At 45.0% G+C, this 17464-nt stretch overlaps 1 long non-coding RNA gene across 1 annotated transcript; it reads right to left on the bottom strand.

Moving 5' to 3' along the window:
- Window positions 1–41: 41 nt before the first annotated feature.
- Window positions 42–17206, bottom strand: LOC135518409 (uncharacterized). Its single transcript, XR_010452146.1, has 5 exons — window positions 16776–17206; window positions 16524–16642; window positions 9063–9193; window positions 4608–4742; window positions 42–466 (listed from the first exon to the last, which is right to left on the bottom strand). It is a non-coding gene; the product is annotated as an uncharacterized LOC135518409 (long non-coding RNA).
- Between the last annotated feature and the right edge of the window lie 258 nt (window positions 17207–17464).

The following is a 17464-nucleotide window of genomic DNA, read 5'->3' as shown; positions in this document are numbered from 1 at the left end:
CCCGGGTGGGGTAGTGAAACTACTAAACTGAAGTTCCCTATGATGTATAGTGGGCTGGGACAGACAACTACCAAACTTCCCCAGTAGGGTAGTGGGCTGCGACCACTGAACTCCTATGAAGTGTAGTGGGCTGGGACAGACAACTACCAAACTCCCCCAGTAGGGTAGTGGGCTGCGACCACTGAACTCCTATGAAGTGTAGTGGGCTGGGACAGACAACTACCAAACTTCCCCAGTAGGGTAGTGGGCTGCGACCACTGAACTCCTATGAAGTGTAGTGGGCTATGAGATCCTGGTCTGTTTCTGTGGTAACCCTCGCTGTCCCCGGGTCAAACGGCGCGTCCCACTTGGTGTCGTAGCCGTTTGTGGCCAAACGGTCTCCGTCGACCAACCGGAGATAGAGGCGCTCTGTCCGCGTCTGATTGGTGAAACTGCCTGATAGATGTATCGACCTGTTTGTCTCCACCTTCAAATCAAAATCAAAAGTTGAATTTATATATTTGGGTCATTTACCAGACACTTTTTTTTAAACCACAGAGACTTAGTCAGTGCATTCAACTAGGCTGTGCAAGACTACCACATATCAGTCACGGCAAGTAGAAAAAAGTTCCTCAATGAGCGTAAAGCAGTGATCAGCTGAATAATGATCTTACATTTTTCCCCCAATTGGGACATTTGTAGTGCAGTCTGGGTAAGAAAGAAAGGAAATTTACATTAAAGGGAACACCTACATTTTGGAACGGATAACTAAAAATGGGATTTTAATGTGCTAAATGGGAATTAAAACTAAAGTACCTTCTCCAGACATGTAAACACATTTCACTGATGGTTGATTTAGCCATATGGACAGTCACATCTCACAAAACATGTCACCTACACTGGAGCTGCAGTGTAATGTGCTGTTTTACAGGGTCAGTCATAGTAGTGTGATAGGTGTTGTTTTACAGGGTCAGTCATAGTAGTATGATAGGTGTTGTTTTACAGGGTCAGTCATAGTAGTATGATAGGTGTTGTTTTACAGGGTCAGTCATAGTAGTGTGATAGGTGTTGTTTTACAGGGTCAGTCATAGTAGTGTGATAGGTGTTGTTGTACAGGGTCAGTCATAGTAGTGTGATAGGTGTTGTTTTACAGGGTCAGTCATAGTAGTATGATAGGTGTTGTTGTACAGGGTCAGTCATAGTAGTATGATAGGTGTTGTTTTACAGGGTCAGTCATAGTAGTGTGATAGGTGTTGTTTTACAGGGTCAGTCATAGTAGTATGATAGGTGTTGTTTTACAGGGTCAGTCATAGTAGTACAGCGCCACTGGAGCACATTAGGGTTAAGCGTCTTGCTCAAGGGCAGATCGACATATTTAACGTAACATCCTTTGGGACAAGTGAACAGTAACATCCCATAATTTGGGAACAATGTGTTGCTTCCAGCCTCTCGTCTGTAAGATGCATTTGGAAAAGTATCCAGACCCCTTCCCTTTTTCCACATTTTATTACGTTAAAGCCTTATTCTAAAAATGTCTTAAAACATTACCTAGTCAATCTATGCACAAAACCCCATTAATGACAAACTGAAAACAGGGGTAGATATTTTTTTGCAAATTTATACAAAATGAAAAACAGAAGTACCGTATTTACGTTAGTATTCAGACCCTTTGCTATGAGATTTGAAATTGTGCATCCTGTTTCCCATTGATCATCCTTGAGATGTTTCTACAACTTGATTGGAGTCCATCTGTGGTAAATTCAATTGATTGGACGTGATTTGGAAAAGAACACACCTGTTTCTATATAAAAAGGTCAGAACACAGTGGCCTCTGTCATTCTTAAATGGAAGCTCTGGCCGAGCTCCAGAGTTCCTCTGTGGAGATGGGAGAACCTTCCAGAAGGACAACCATCTATGCAGCACTCCACCAATCAGGCCTTTATGGTAGAGTGGCCAGACAAAAGCCACTCCTCAGTAAAAGGCACATGACAGCCAGCTTGGATTTTGCCAAAAGGCACCTAAAGGACTCTGACCATGAGAAACACGGTTCTGGTCTGATGAAACCAAGATTGAACTCTTTGGCCTGAATGAGAAGGGTCATATCATGAGGTAACCTGGCATCCCTACGGTGAAGCATGGTGGTGGCAGCATCATGTTGTGGGGATGTTTTTCAGCAGTAGGGACTGGGAGACTAGTCAGGATGGAGGCAAAGATGAACGGAGAAAAGTACAGAGAGATCCTTGATGAAAACCTGATTCAGTGCACTCAGGACTTCAGACTGGGGTGAAGGTTCACCTTCCTCCAGGACAACGACCCTAAGCACACAACCAAGACGACGCAGAAGTGGCTTCAGGACAAGTCTATGAATGTACTTGAGTGGCCAGCTGGAGCCCGTACTTGAAACCGATCGAACATCTCTGGAGAGACCTGAAAATAGCTGTGCAGCAACGAATCCCCATCCAACCTGACAGAGCTTGAGAGGATCTGCAGAGAAGAATGGAAGAAACTCCCCAAATACAGGTGAGCCAAGCTTGTAGCTTCAAACCCAAGAAGACCTGATGCTGTAATCGCTGCCAAAGGTCAACAAAGTACTGAGTAAAGGGTCTGAATACTTATGGAAATGTAATATTTTTGTGTAACGTCATTAGGGGGGTACTGCGACGTCATTGGGGGGTACTGCGACGTCATTAGGGGGGTACTGCGACGTCATTGGGGGGGGGGTACTGCGGCGTCATTGGGGGGGGTACTGCGACGTCATTGGGGGGGGGTACTGCGACGTCATTAGGGGGGGTACTGCGGCGTCATTAGGGGGGTACTGCGACGTCATTGGGGGGGGTACTGCGACGTCATTGGGGGGGGGTACTGCGACGTCATTGGGGGGGTACTGCGACGTCATTGGGGGGGTACTGCGGCGTCATTGGGGGGTACTGCGGCGGGGGTACTGCGGCGTCATTGGGGGGGGGTACTGCGACGTCATTGGGGGGTACTGCGGCGTCATTAGGGGGTACTGCGGCGTCATTAGGGGGGTACTGCGACGTCATTAGGGGGTACTGCGGCGTCATTAGGGGGGTACTGCGACGTCATTAGGGGGTACTGCGGCGTCATTAGGGGGGTACTGCGACGTCATTAGGGGGGTACGGCGTCATTAGGGGGTACTGCGACGTCATTAGGGGGGGGTACTGCGACGTCATTAGGGGGGTACTGCGGCGTCGTCATTAGGGGGTACTACGTCATTAGGGGGGGTACTGCGCGTCATTAGGGGGGGGCGTCATTAGGGGGGTACTGCGACGTCATTGGGGGGGGGGGGGGGGGTACTGCGGCGTCATTAGGGGGTACTGCGGCGTCATTAGGGGGTACTGCGACGTCATTGGGGGGGGGTACTGCGGCGTCATTAGGGGGGGGTACTGCGACGTCATTAGGGGGGTACTGCGACGTCATTGGGGGGGGGGGGGTACGTCATTAGGGGGCTGCGCGTCATTGGGGGGGGGGGTACTACGTCATTAGGGGGGTACTGCGACGCGTCATTACTGCGGCGGGGGGGTACTGCGACGTCATTAGGGGGGTACTGCGACGTCATTAGGGGGGTACTGGGCGTCATTAGGGGGGTACTGCGGCGTCATTAGGGGGATTAGGGGGGTGCGCGTCATTAGGGGGCGCGGCGTCATTAGGGGTACTACTGCGACGTCATTAGGGGGGTACTGCGACGTCATTAGGGGGTACTGCGGCGTCATTAGGGGGTACTGCGTCATTAGGGGGGTACTGCGACGTCATTAGGGGGGTACTGTACTGCGACGTCATTAGGGGGGTACTGCGACGTCATTAGGGGGTACTGTCATTAGGGGGGGGCGTCATTAGGGGGGTACTGCGACGTCATTACGTCATTAGGGGGGTACTGCGACGTCATTAGGGGGGGGTACTGCTGCGACGGGGGGTACGTCATTGGGGGGGGGTACTGCGACGTCATTAGGGGGTACTGCGACGTCATTAGGGGGGGTACTGCGACGTCATTAGGGGGGTACTGCGACGTCATTAGGGGGTACTGCGACGTCATTAGGGGGGTACATCATTAGGGGGGTACTGCGACGTCATTGGGGGGGGGGGTACTGCGACGTCATTAGGGGGGGGTACTGGGGACGTCATTAGGGGGTACTGCGACGTCATTATGGGGGTACTGCGACGTCATTAGGGGGGGGGGGTACTGCGACGTCATTAGGGGGTACTGTGACGTCATTAGGGGGGTACTGTGACGTCATTAGGGGGGTACTGGACGTCATTAGGGGGTACTGCGACGTCATTGGGGATTGATGGGGGGTACTGAAAAAAAAACAATTTAAGAATAAGTCTGTAAGGTAACTAAATGTGAAAAAAAGTCCAGGGGTCTGAATACTCCCTGAATGGACTGTGTGTGTGGGGTGTGTGTGTGTGTGTGTGTGTGTGTGTGTGTGTGTGGGGGGTGTGAATGGGTGTGTGTGTCTGTGTGTGTGTGTGTGTGTGTGTGGTGTGTGTGTGGGGGGTGTGTGTGTGTGTGTGTGTGTGTGTGTGTGTGTGGTGGCTGTACAGGATCGTTAATGGATATTAACAACTCATCTCTTAGACAAAATGTACAACACACCAACTAGTGTCCTTACCAGCAGCAGACATGGCTAGTCTATTCTGGGTGTGGTGCAGTCGGAGTGAGTTAGACAAGCAGGTGTCCCAAGGCGGTCTCTGGGGCTGAGCAGGGCCAAAAGGTGGGCCTCTGACGCAGCCTTTCTCCCTACCACCTGGAGAACCAGACATTACAGAAAGACAGACGTCGCGTTTATCATTTACGGGCAGAGAGAGAGACAGTTTACCTGTACATACTGTATTCCATCAGTGTTGATCATCACAGTGAAACAGAAAGCCCTGGGTTCAAAATGGTATTTGTTTTCTAATTTAACCTTTTACTAGTTTGCACAACGATATGAAAACGTAACAACGGCAACGATTTTACTGAGTTACAGTTCATATAAAAAGGAAATTAGTCCATTTGAAATAAATTCACGAGACTCTAATCTATGGATTTCATGACTGGGAATACAGATATACATGTAACAGAAACCAGTCCGTATCTGGTGTGAACACAATTTGCCTCATGCAGTGTGACATCTCCTTCACATCGAGTTGATCAGGCTGTTGATTGTGGTATGTTGTCCCACTCCTCTTCAACGGCTGTGTTTAGTTACTGGAGAGTGGCGGGAACTGGAACACGCTGAAGTACTCAACGATCCAGAGCATCCCAAACATGCTCAGTGGGGTGACATATCTGGTGATTATGCAGGCCATGGAAGAACTGGGACATTTTCAGCTTCCAGGAATTGTGTCCAGATCCTTGTGACATGTTTCAGCATGATAATGCACTGCCCCACGGGTTGATGACAGAGGAGGAATGATACAACAATGGGTCTCAGGATCTCGTCACAGTATCTCAGTATCTCAAACTGCTAATGTAACAGTATAATTTTAGACCGTCCCCTCGCCCATACCCGGGCGCGAACCAGGGACCTTCTGCACACATCAACAACAGTCACCCTCGAAGCGTCGTTACCCATCGCTCCACAAAAGCCGCGGCCCTTGCAGAGCAAGGGGAACCACTACTTCAAGGTCTCAGAGCAAGTGACGTCACCGATTGAAACGCTATTTAGCGCGCACCGCTAACTAAGCTAGCCGTTTCACATCCGTTACACTAATCAAGAAAAAAAAAACGCAATTGTGTTCGTTGTCCGTAGCTTATACCGGCCCATAACCCCACCATGGGGAACTCTGTTCACAACGTTGACATCAGCAAACGACCTGCCCACACGACGCTATCCACGCTGGCTGCCATCTGCTTGGTACAGTTTGAAAACCATGATTCATCCGTGAAGAGTACACGTGCCAGTGGCCATCGAAGGTGAGCATTTGCCCACTGAAGTCGGTTACGACGGCGAACAAGCAGTCAGGTCATGACCCCGGTGAGGACAATTAGCATGCAGATGAACTCCCGAGACAGTTTTTGACAGTTGGTGCAGAAATTATTTGGATGTTCAAACCCAGTCATTAGCTGTCCGGGTGCCAGACGATTCCACAGGCGAAGAAGCCGGATGTGAGGGACGTGGTTTACACATGGCATGTGGTTGTGAGGCTGGTTGGACTTAATGCCACATTCTCGAAAACGAGATCGGTAGAGAAATGAACATGAAGTTCTCTGGCAACAGCTCTGGTGGACATTCCTGCAGTCAGCATGTAAATTGCACACTCCCTCAAAACATCTGTGGCCTTGTGTTGTGTGACGAGACTGCCTATTTTAGCATGGCCTTTTATTGTCCCCAGCACAAGGTGCACCTGTGTAATGATGAATCCGTTTAATCAGCTTCTTGATATGCCACAGGTGTATGGATTATCTTGGCAAAGGAGAAATGCTCACTAACAGGGATGTAAACAATTTTGTGTGAATGGAAAATTTCCAGAATATTTTATTTCAGCTCATGAAACCAACACTTTACATGTTGCGCTTATATTTTTTGTTTGTTCAGTGTTATACCATTTGAATACAGGTTCTGCAGTAAGACTGGTTTGTCAGCAATGGCCTGAAGGACATGATTCACTCAAAACACAAGACAAACCCATTGAATTCAAATGAATGCACACAACAGAATACTGTAGCAGCAACACTTCCTGAGATCTGAGAGCTCAACCAGGTGAGGGGAGTTATTTACTAATTAGTGACCTTAATTCATTAATCAAGTATAAGCGAGGAGCTTAAACCCGCAGACGCTCGTGGAATGAGTTTTAACACGTGCCGTTTAGCCTCTAGAGCGGACGATAAGGCATCTAGCGATCAGTCACAAAGCGAGCGATGACAGGGGACACTGCTGGTTTGTCAGGCCGCTGTCTGTCCCACCTCTCAGTACCAGTGTTGTTTTTTGTAGAAGAGCATGACGCTTCTTAAATAGTCTCCTGTGAGTGAATTTACACATCCCATGTAATGTAATGAGTTGAAACACACTTCATTAATGTTGTGGCATTGATTTTCTTTCCCGTGTTTTCAATCAAATGTTATTTGTGGCAAATACAACAGGTGTATAAATTAGTGAAATGCTTACTTAACTTTATTTATTTACTTACAAGCCCTTAACCAGTTAAGAAAACCTTAAAGTAAAACATTTAATAAAAAAAAATAAAAAAATGAGGCTATATACAGGTGGTACAGGTAAGTAGAGTTAATTTGAACATCTATGTAGGGGTGACGCGACTATGCATTAATAAACAGGGGGGGGGGTCAATGTAAATAGTCCGGGTGGCCACTAGATTAATTGTTCAAGCGGTTTTATTATTTGGGAGGGGGGGGGGGGGTAGAAGCTGTTAAGGAGCCTTTTGGCTTTTAGTTTATAGAAGGTGTAGAATAACTGAATAAAGTCCCCCTCCTATACCCCTTTGCCATTTATAAGTCAACGTAGGTATATGACCATGTATCTCATCGGAAAACAAATAAACCAAATACCTTGTTTGTAATTTTCCTAGGAGTCGAAGCCCATGTCGAGACCAGCCAGTGTTGGCTAAAACAAAACAACGACTCATCAGCCTAGTGATGAGGTCGTCGCTAACGAACAGCTCGCGAACAGCAAGCGAACAGCAAGCGAACAGCAAGCGAACAGCAAGCGAACGGATCTTTATAGGTGAACGGAAAACGAATCTCTTCGGCGAGCGAGATGTTCATTTGGCTCCTTCATTTGCATACCGGTAAGGCTTCTCCTTCTCTTTGGCGATTATCTGTAGATAAATTATGAAAACATTCGTGTTTAAATCATCACTGCAGACACAATAGAGGAGAGAGATTCTGGTCCAAAATAAAGAATAAATTGAAGGTTATAAAAGTTAACAATACTGATATAAGCCTACTGATTTGATTAAAGCGTCGACAATGGGTCAATCAACAGCTGTTTTCTGTGTAGAAAAGCCTGTTTCATTCACACCCGCAGGTCCTCATGGCCTCCTGACTTTATAAAAAAGCAGGGCTGTACAATCTGCTGGCATTTTTAAAACCCCATTGTCCTGCAATTCATTACCAGTTCTCAACAGGGAATCTATGTTTACTAGACATCACCTGCTACGGGCTACTCGGCCCGGCTACTCGGACCGGCTACTCGGACCGGCTACTCGGACCGGCTACTCTGTTGTCCCTTGTGTCGGTGCTCTTGTAGAATACTGGTGGAGATTATGTAGTTAATTATTCATTGGCCAAGAACATTTGACCACCCATCTGGGATGATTGCAATACAGTCTGCTTTCTCTACGATTTGCCTGACCTTCACTTGAACTCTGTTGAACTCTGCATCCAGCAAATGAGTAGATAAAGCATGTCTGGTTTGAGGGGTGGATGCTGGGTGAATGCAATTCAGAAATCTCTTCCAATACACATTGCCTGTGAGCATCACAGAATCACTGTTACAAGCAAACCTTTTGATGAATTTAAGCTCATGAATATGGGGAATTTGGCTTAATTTACCCGAAAGTTTCAGACTCTTTGCAACCCTAGTTGTCACACAACTACACATTTTTAGTGGCTCTTTATTGTCCCCAGCACAAGGTGCACCTGTGTAATGATCATGCTGTTTCATAAGCTTATTGATATGCCACACATGTCAGGTGGATGGATTATCTTGGCGAAGGAGAAACGCTCACTAACAGTGTTGTAAACGAAACAAAAAATGTGTACCACATTTGATAGAAATAAGGTTTTTGTTCACATGGGACATTTCTGGGATCTTTTATTTCGTCCCTGGCTACTCGGCTAAACACTTTGGCATAAAGACAGATACATTCCATTACTGTGAGGTGAACAAGGGACTAGCAGACACGCTGTCGAGCTGAATTCATCAAGGTGACTTCAACGGTGTGTTGTACCACAGGGGCTCTGGGGTCAGAAAAGTATATAGGGAAGAGGGTTCCATTTGGGGACACAGCCTAGCTGATAAACATCTCCAGACTACACCAGCTGTGGGATAAGCGAGTGTCCGTTAAAAAACAGCAGTGAACCGAATGATTGGGCCTCTACAAAATGTAATTACAAAGTTGTGTACCTGTGTGGTGACGAGGTGCTGGAAAAAGGCATGGACGTCTCTCGGGTCATTTGGACAGGATGACTCTCTCCACTCGGCATGGTCAGAGGATTTGTCTTATGAAACAGTGTGTGACGACAACGGTCTTCGGTCTGTAAAGACATACACACACAAAGCACAACAGCTTAGAACATCCACCGGAGTCACTCCATATTTCTTAAAACTAAGATCTCAGTGTTTGAATAACGATCATGTTGTTCTATTTCCAACTGTAAAACACGTACCAGTTGAAGGTTACAACGTTCTGTCAAATCAGCAAGGCAACACGGTTACAAAATAAACCTAAATCATCAAGTACCCATGGAGTGGTACGGTCTTAAATCATCCTGATTTATCAGTGAGCTCCACACCTGTCCAGTCAGCACACATCATCCTGATTTATCAGTGAGCTCCACACCTGTCCAGTCAGCACACATCATCCTGAGGTGATCAGAGAAGTCACACCGTCTCCATGACGACAGCGTTGAAGTCCAGGGTTAACCGTCGTCCCGACGGAACGTCTGCAAAACTAAAATCATGACGAGAGACACTGTGTGAAATGACGGGAATACGGACAACACCTACAGAACTACTTGCTGAGACATGTGGTGTCCCAATACCTCAACCCCCCCCCCCCCCAACGTGGGAACCTCTACCCCCCCCCCCAACGTGGGAACCTCTACCCCCCCCTGGGAACCTCTCCCCCCGACGTGGGAACCTCTACCCCCTCGACGTGGGAACCTCCCCCCTCTCTCCCCCGACGTGGGAACCCTCTACCCCCTCTCTCCCCCCGACGTGGGAACCTCTACCCCCCTCGACGTGGGAACCTCTACCCCCCCCTCTCCCCCCCGACGTGGGAACCTCTACCCCCCCTCTCTCCCCCCCGACGTGGGAACCTCTACCGTGGATTTAAAAACAGTGGAAACTCACCTCTGTTACACAACTTTAAATCCATGACAGGGAGTGGACACTTCGGGAGAGGGTTAGTGGAGAACAGGAGAAGGGTAAATAATTGGAGCAGGGCCATAAGTTTAGTGGCAGGTATCTTAACCTCGTACCCTTTTCTCCACCGTCCATAGATGGACAGTGACAGTGGAGCTGCCAACCAGACTCTCTCTGCACACGGGGACTAAAAGACGAGCCGTTTACACACTGGAGTCTGTAGCAGTCAATCCAGGCAGTACACTGAAATTACAATGCTGAATTTCCCCTCATTAAAAAGCCTTGAAGAGACGTTGGGAATTTAAATGTACTGCCTGGATTGAAAAATAAAAATTGTATCATAGCTACAGACAGCTGCTCTAGAAAGCTAGTCTATCTGCTAATACTGTGGAACGTCAGGGCCAGAGAGAATTTTAATCACAATCATTCACAGCCTCGAGGCCGACAGCGTCAAACCAGAACGCCCTCGAGGCCGACAGCGTCAAACCAGAACGCCCTAGAGGCCGACAGCGTCAAACCAGAACGCCCTCGAGGCCGACAGCGTCAAACCAGAACGCCCTCGAGGCCAAAATAGAGTGACAAGTCAGCTAGAGTACGTGACCTTAGATGACCTTATACAGCCAGGGCTCTGTTGTGTGTTTACATGCTGGGTGGCCTGACATTGTGTTCATACAGGGGACACACACTCGTTAACACATGCTGATGTTGAGTGAGTGAGGCCTAACAGGGTTTTATAAATAAGCATCAACCAGTGGGTCTTGCGACTGGTATACAGAGATGACCAGTTTACAGAGAAGTATAGAATGCAGTGATGTGTTCATTAAAGAGCATTGGTGGCAAATCCAAACCAAGCCATCTGATTGAATGGCTTGTCCTGCACTTTGTAAAAACCCAGAGTACATGTTGGAAAAATATCTGGCTAGGTAGCCTAGTGGTTAGAGTGTTGGACTAGTAACCGAAAGGTTGCCAGATCGAATCCCCAAGCTGACAAGGTTAAATTCTGTCGTTCTGCCCCTGAACAGGCAGTTAACCCACTGTTCCTAGGCCATGATTGTAAATAAGAATTTGTTCTAAACTGACTTGCCTAGTTAAATAAAGGTAAAAAAAAAAAGAGTCCTCATTCAAATAACAATTCTTTAGCTTTTTTTATTTTTACACCCCAGTTCACTTTAAAAAGAGGTCTGAGATCAGTTATTTTTAAAGGAGGACAATAGGTGAAAACACCCCTTAATTTAAGCAAAACGCATCATGACCAGTTCAATACAGGAAGTAGACTGAAATTCCAAATACATTTCATTCCAGGAAGTAAAAGGATTTGTAACGGATCCCAACCCATGTCACAATTAGGATACAGCGTTATAAATGCAACGCAAGCATGGATGATGTTATTGTGCTTTACATTCATCCTGCTGAAGGCCAATGGTGATCTGTCTTGATTGTACCATTTAGCTGGAATGAGAGGCTTGTGGCTTCACTCCATGGCAGTCCAGCACCACCCTGTGGAGATCTGAGGTACTGCGTTATAGTTTTGAACTAGTTAATGGAATTTAAATTCCAGTTTCTGAATAAAAGTTGATGGAACGCAGCAATAATCTAAGAAAATCATGTCAGAAGTCAAAAAATAAATAATTGCAGTTCAAATTTAATTGTGCAGAGTCTGCCGCATTGTAGGGGGAAAAATGGGCGGCCTGTTTTGTCAAGACAAAACAAATTAAAAATTGTTCTCGTCACATGCTTCGTAAAGACAAAAGGTATAGACCAACAGTGAAATGCTAACATACGGCCCTTCCCAACAAGACAAAATAATTATGTAATAACAAACTAATAAATACACAATGAGTAACGATAACTATATACACGGGGTACCAGTACTGAGTCTCCTATATTTTCTAGATTATAAATGTTTGTGTAACTTGCTCTCTGCAAAAAGCTAGTTAGTTGGTCGACGCAAGCTGCAAATGTGAGTGAAACAAATAAAATGCTTTTAGCCCTTAATGCTAATCACATGCTAGCAAACCTTAGCTCTGATACAGCCCGGTACCAATGGAGGACGATCTCAGCATCATTTGTGCAACAACTTAATCAAAATCAGAAAGGGAAAAAAAAGGCAAAGAATATTATGAACTCAGAATATAACCATTTGAATGTAATTAAGAGTCCCATGGGAAACAGACTGTGTGGTTCCTACACCAAATCACAACCATCTCCTCCCTTACTTTTAAATTCATTGTCATGACAAAACCTCTATATTACAACCATAATTCACATTTTATCATTCTATTGATATGATTCCAACACTTTACCCAAATGTTTTGATCTAAAAATTGCAAGTAAAAATAAAATAAAAAAATAAATCACAAGTCGTTTTTTTCCCCTTCTTCTCACCCATGTCGTACAGCCCTACCCACTAGCCTGGCATCGCAAGCGCCATGCTCTACCAACGGAGCGATGAAGGGATTTACACTTGAAGCAACGCCAGATGGACAACAAGGGGAGTTGAAGTAGTCAAGAGGGCGTCACCAAGGAAACAACAGCGGAGAGAGAATTCCATTATTATTTTTTTTTTTTCTCAACTTAACAGTTTGCTTCAGTTCAATAACCATTCTAGCTCGGGTGAAGGAAAACGGGGATTGTGCATTCTGCTTAAAAGACCACTAAAACACAAGCTATTGCCCCACCGCATTTTCCACCAAAACATGACCGTCAAATCAAGAAATTAAATGAAGATCTGGATGAGAAAATGGGTATTGGATTGTAGGGCCTTTCAAATATAAAACGCCACATGTAAAGTGTTGGTTCCATGTTTCATGAGCTGAAATTAAAAGATCCCAGAAATGTTCCATATGATCAAAAACCTTATTTCTATCAAATGTGGTGCACATTTTTTTGTTTTGTTTACAACACTGTTAGTGAGTGTTTCTCCTTCGCCAAGATAATCCATCCACCTGACAAGTGTGGCATATCAATAAGCTTATGAAACAGCATGATCATTACACAGGTGCACCTTGTGCTGGGGACAAAAAAAAGCCACTAAAAATGTGTAGTTGTGTGACAACTAGGGTTGCAAAGAGTCTGAAACTTTTGGGTAAATTAAACAAATTCCCCATATTCATGAGCTTAAATTCATTTTGTTGTTGTTGCTTATAACAGTGATTCTGTGATGCTCACAGGCAATGTGTATTGGAAGATATTTCTGAATTGCATTCACCCAGCATCCACCCCTCAAACCAGACATGCTTTATCTACTCATTTGCTGGATGCAGAGTTCAAGTGAAGGTCAGGCAAATCGTAGAGAAAGCAGAATATTGGAATCATCCCTGATGGGTGGTCGAATGTTCTTGGCCAATGAATAATTAACTACATAATCTCCACCAGTATTCTACAAGAGCACCGACACAAGGGACAACAGACACACCAGTCTGTACATTGCTGATGAGCTCAAGGCAGGCATCAAGAACCACAGAAGACCACAGAAGGTATTTGCACTGGTGACAGACAATGCTGTGAACATGAAGGCTGCTTGGTCTAAAGTAGAGGAGTCCTACCCTCACATCACACCCATTGGCTGGGCTGCTCATGCATTGAATCTGCTCCTCAAGGACATCATGGCACTGAAAACAATGGATACACTCTCCAAGAGAGCCAAGGAACTGGTTAGGTATGTGAAGGGTCATCAAATTATAACAGCAATCTACCTCACCAAAGCAAAGTGAGAAGAATAAGTGCACCACATTGAAGCTTACCAGCGACACCTGTTGGGCGGGTGTTGTCATCATGTTTCACAGTCTCCTGGAGAGGAAGGCTCTCCAAGAAATGGCTGTATCACAGTCTGCCAATATGGACAGCCCCATCAAGAGGATCCTCCTGGAGGATGTATTTTGGGAGAGAGTGGTAAAGCAGCCTGAAACCCATAGCAGTAGCCATTGCACGGATTGAGGGAGACAATGCCATCCAGTCTGATGTGCAGACTCTGCTTGCAGATGTAAGAGAAGAAATCCGTACGGCCCTGCCCACTTCACTGTTGCTCCAAGCAGAGGATACTGCAGTTCTGAAAGCCCATACAGGCCACAGCATACATGTTGGACCCCAAGTATGCTGGCAAGAGCATCATGTCTGGTGCAGAGATCAACAAGGCCTATGTTGTCATCATTACCTTGTCTCACCACCTTGGCAGTCTGGCGAAATACACTTCCAAGCAAGGGCTTTGGGATGGAGATGCAATATGCCAGTCGTGCCAACATATCTCATCAGCCAACTGGTGGAAGGGACTGTGAATCTGAGTCTCTTTCCCCTGTTGCCACCATCATCCTCCAAATCCCACCAACATCAGCCGCCTCAGAGCACAACTGGTCCTTGTTTGGGAACACACACACCAAAGCATGCAACAGGCTGACCAATACAAGGGTTGAAAAATTGGTGGCCATCCAGGCAAATTTGAGGCTTTTTAGAGCCTGACAACAAGCAATCCTCAACAAGGTTGGAAAGTGACAATGAAGATGAGGCCTCAGAGTCTGATGTTCAAAGAGGTGGACATTGAGGAGGTCCAGGGAGAAGACATGGAAGCCTGAGAGGAAGACAGTCTAGAAACGAAAGCTCTGGTTATCATTTTACAGATGTATGTTGAAAACGTTTTTGGGAGATGCGTTGAGGATCATTCAATATTCCCTTCTTTTGTTTTCAGTGAAATCATACCATGTGAAGAGTCAACTCATTCAACCCAATTCATAACTAAATTGTTTTTTTATTTCTATTGGAAGGATTTAATCATTTGCAATTATGTCTACTTATGATGAGGTAAAAGGTTTATGTTTGTCTCCATATGATATGGACAATATATCCAATGCAAAAAACATGTACATTTATATGGTGTTAATATTAATTTGCATATATTCCCACAGAAAGTTTACACCTCTGTATAATTCCCTATAAAAAGTTCAACCGTCGTGACAACACAGAAGTTGAGGGAGAGTGCAATTGGCATGTTAACTGCAGGAATGTCGACCAGAGCTGTTACCAGATCATTTACTGTTCAACTCTACCATAGGCCGCCTCCAACGTCACTTTAGAGAATTTGGCAGTACGTCCAACCGGGCCTCACAACCGCAGGCCACGTGTACAGCGGCGTGTGAGCGAGCGGTTTGCTGATGTCAAAGTCTTAAACGCCCACGGTGGCGTTATGGTATAGGCAGGCATAACAAACCAAATAGCATTTCATTGATGGATATTTGAATGCACAGAGGTAACGTGACGAAATCCCGATGTCCATTTTTTTTATTGATCTGTGACCAACAGATGCACATCTGTATTCCCAGTCATGTGAAATCCATAGATAAGGGCCTAATGAACACATTTCAATTGACTGATTTCCTCATATTAAAAAAACAAAACAATGCAATTGTTGCATTTTAATTTGTGTTTAGTATAGTTTCAGGGTGAATGCGATGTCCACAGCCTCCATTTCTGAAACTAGGCATGATAGTTGATGTGGAAAGCCTCGTAGAGCAGCGTCTCAGCTTGGACAAGGTCTACAATGGCTCCTCACCATGTACCTACTTTTACTACATCAGTGTTAACATGACGAGCGTCATCTGTCACGTTGACACAATTTTTTTTTCACGTCTCAATTATTATTATTTATTTATTTATTTTATTAAAACTGGTGGGCAAACTTCATTGCAGTGACATTTCTGGCCCACACTCAGCACTGAAACAATTACAATCAGGACAGCTACCCATCTCTCCCCCGGTCCAAAGTGGAAGTGTTCGCCAAAGTATATGACTCACTGTTCAAGAAGCCTCCTTGTAGTTATACTGGTTCGAAGTTCTGCATACATACACATATATACATATACACACACATATATGTGGATGTTAACATTCTCATTATGATTTACTCGTGTGCACGTTACTAATCATTTGAACTTTCAGATTTTGCTTGTTGTGAATTATGTTGTCTTTCTCCAGCAAATGGGGAACAGCTCTCTCAGATCCTTTTGGACATTACCGAGCATGTTAGAACGTTTCTATTTTTACTTCCTGGTTTTTGAACTGTGAACAACACACGTCATTGGCTCTCCTGTCAAGATATATATATATCTATCTATCTATATATCTATCTTGACAGGAGAGCCAATGACGTGTGTTGTTCACAGTTCAAAAACCAGGGCGAGTTTCCTTTGTGCCAATGAAGTGATTTCGGAAAAAAAAAAGATTTTAATAGTCATTTTAATCATACAAACGCAATCAAAATAGTAATCACAAAAATAACATGATCTCTGTAGTATAACGTTTATTTTGATTGGCGATATTCTGCATTGATCAATGACTGATTCCATGTAGAATTATATAATTGAGGAAATCGTTGTTGCAAAAGCATGTAAATATTTAAATCTTGCTTTTTTTAAATCCGACTATTCACGATAAAAATAGTATTGTTTGCATGTAACCGTACTCACTGTCTTATCAAACATTATCAACAGGGATTAGAGAAGAATGAATGACCTCTTTTTGGTGTCGAAGGAGTGCTATAGGATCCACTGGCACACATGGCTCTCCCGTCACTTGGGTGATGAGATTCATACTTCCACGTCTTTGACTACCACCGTGCTAAACATAAACACCTGTAAAATAGCAACGAATGTACATGTTTAAAATAACATGATTAAAATCAAGACTGTCCATGCATTATCCAGCCAGCCATGACACGAGGCCGGCTGTACTAGAAAATTAATTACCATCGACGTAATAACTCACCTCATGAAGAGCAACGTTTTACTTCCAACACTTGACTTCTACAAACCCCAGTCTGCGACGTTAAATCAAAGTTAAACTGGGTTGCCCAGCGTTAAAATAAACCGGATAAAACCTTTGTAGAAATGTGTAATCCATGCCCGAAAGATATCGCAACGCATTTGCCCAACAACCACGTCGCATGACAGTTCTGGACATGTACACCATGTGGCTAAACTAGAAACCACTAGTTAGCTAACTAAACACCTAGCTCGTAAGATAACTACATCCCTGCTCTCATTAGCCCTGTTTAAAATGTGCCATGTCCACGCTCAAAACTATATCAAAAAAAGAAAAGTCCAGAAACCCCTAAAATGCGCACTATTTAGAAGAACGAACGATATCGATGGGACCCGTCCAGCGCCACCCCAAATGGGCATAGGATCAGGTGCGGTCTTCCTTCTTCTTCGATGGAGTTTAACAGCAGTTGGCATCCAATGTTAATGATGCATTACCGCCGCCAGCTGGACGGTGTATTGATTTAAGTAACTAAAAAAAATAAAAAATTACGGGAAAAACGACATCAATACAAAATTTAACACGTCAACGAACGAAACCCACCACACTTATTCAATCACTGTCCACTCCAAAATACAGGCTCAGGGGCTTGTAATGGCGGAACATTCGACTGTGAAATCACGAAGAACCCCCCA

The sequence above is a fragment of the Oncorhynchus masou genome, chromosome 28 (genome assembly GCF_036934945.1).
Source record: "Oncorhynchus masou masou isolate Uvic2021 chromosome 28, UVic_Omas_1.1, whole genome shotgun sequence".
In the NCBI taxonomy this organism is placed as follows: domain Eukaryota; kingdom Metazoa; phylum Chordata; class Actinopteri; order Salmoniformes; family Salmonidae; genus Oncorhynchus; species Oncorhynchus masou.
This window is presented reverse-complemented; position numbering and strand designations above follow the sequence as displayed.